This window comes from Myotis davidii, unplaced genomic scaffold, assembly GCF_000327345.1.
Source record: "Myotis davidii unplaced genomic scaffold, ASM32734v1 scaffold184, whole genome shotgun sequence".
Taxonomy (NCBI): Eukaryota; Metazoa; Chordata; class Mammalia; order Chiroptera; family Vespertilionidae; genus Myotis; species Myotis davidii.
This window is the reverse complement of record NW_006297021.1, coordinates 5,904,695-5,906,867: the sequence shown is the minus strand read 5'-3', so window position 1 is coordinate 5,906,867 and position 2,173 is coordinate 5,904,695.

The window sequence follows — 2,173 nt, the reverse complement described above, 5'->3', positions numbered from 1 at the left end:
ACCAAGGGCAAGTCATGATTAATTCACAAGTATCTGGGTGCCCATGTGCTGGGCACCGTGCTAAGGATAAAACAACTTGAGGATGGCTCTGTTTTTAACAATAAGGAATGGCTTGACAAGGGAAGGGTTAGGGCTCCTGGGGCATGGTAGCATGAGGGGCCGCAGGAAAAGCAGTTTGGTGCCAGGTCATAACAGACTTTTTATGTCTTGTCAAGAAACTGTGGACTTTATTGAGGGGCGGGACTAGGATTGGAATTGCGCCTTCTCTGAAGTTATTTTCTACTTAACTTGGACAGTTAGTGTGGCTGCTAGCCTGGAGGGGTCCTAGTTAGGAGACAGGAAACAGGGCCACTGCAATAACTGAAGGAAGCCAGGCCGGGGATGGAGAAAGCTCCAGCTCCAGGGATGTCTGGGAGTAGAATCAACAGGTCAACAGGATACTAAGGATTCCAAGTACAGCAGGTCCTTGAATAACATCATTTGGTTCAGTGTTGTTTCATTGTAACATTGATGAGATGCAGCAGGAACTTAACCCTTGTTTATATTGATTAGCCTCGGATAAAATTGGTTTTATACATTTCTTTTTATTTTTTTAATTTTTATTTATTGATTTGAGAAAGAGAGAGGGAGAGAGAGAAATTGATTTGTTGTTCTACTTATTCATGCTTTTCATTGGCTGCTTCTTGCATGTGCCCTGACTGGAGAAGGGACTGGCAACCTTGGCATATCGGGAGGATGCTCCGAGCACCTGGCCAGGGCCTTGTAAGTACTTTTATTTACACCCTCAGAACCCGGTGATGTTCGTGAGGACTTATTGTATGTTGGGGAAAGAAGACTTCAAGAATGACTACTGGGTTTTGAATGTGGGCCCGTGGGTAGGTAGAATAACAGCTATCCTGCAGAGTTTGGATACAGTGTCTCTAACTGCCTGGAACGGTCACTGCTTCATGAAGTAAACAAGTGGATGGCTGTGTCAGGTAGGATTATAGGAAAGGGGATGAGACACATGTACCTGAGATCTGTTTCTGAGATGCCCACAAAACAGAATCCTGAACCCTCATCTGTCTCCTCACGGCATCTGCCTGTTGGGGCACCTTTCTCTTTCTAGCCCATAATAGGATTCAGTACTTCTGTGACAAAGAGGGGTGTTGGAGTTAAGAGTTTAGAAAGGATTTTACAACTAAGTAGCTGTGGCCTCCCAGGAAAGGACTCTCCGCTGGGTAAAGAGTTTGGGGAGAAGCTTGATGGAACTCCAAGTGGGGAAGAAACAGGCACAATTAGATGAGAAGCCATGTTTTTGAAACAAGGGACCAAGGCCCAGTAGGTCCCAAGTGAATTGTGTGTGTTTGAGCTAACAGATCTTACCGTGACAGGTGCTACTTTTATGCCTCCGTTCTCCCCATTGTACAGCATTGAAAACCGAGCCCTCAGTGTAAACAACGTGATCAAGGATGCCCAGCTAGTAAACTCAGGAGGCCTCGCTGGAAACTAGCCCAAGTACCACCGTACAAAGCCTCTTTCCTGGGCCAGCCCCGACCAAGACATTTTTGAGCGAAATGGTGCGCATGCCCTCCCGCAGTGGGTGAGTTCTGTCACAGGCCATCACTCGGTCTGGGAGTTGCTACTGCTGACCTGCCAGGGGAAGGCCTGCCTTATCGCCCGCCCGGAGGAAAACAGCGCCAGGTGGTGTCACAGATGGCAGCAGCCCCTCAACCGGCGACACCCTCAGCCACGGATAAGTCCTACGGCCCAGGACGCCAGTCACTCGGCCCAGCTCTTGCATTAACACCTAAGCAATGCCGGCTTGTCAGTTAAATTAAATCCTTCCTTTGAGTGGGCAGTGTTACAAAGTGCCTTAATATTCATTCTGAGAAGAGCGGGTCTAAACACCCCTTACACCTGCTCCCCTAACTGGATGGGTGGCGGGAGCCCCTTGGCCTCCCAGGACGTCCTCCTCCCTCCTTCCCGACCTCCAGGTGGCCCTGAGGATGGAGCGTCGGGTCCCCGCTCTCCTCCCCTCCAGCCACTGGCTCCTGCCGGACCCCCGGGCGAGCCCCACCCCACGGCACTCGGGTGTTCGCGGGGCGAGCGTGAGCGCCCCCGGGGTGTGAACAACAGACTCACGAGCAGCCGCTTGTTGCTCTCGCTGCCGCGACGTGGGGAAGTGAAAATG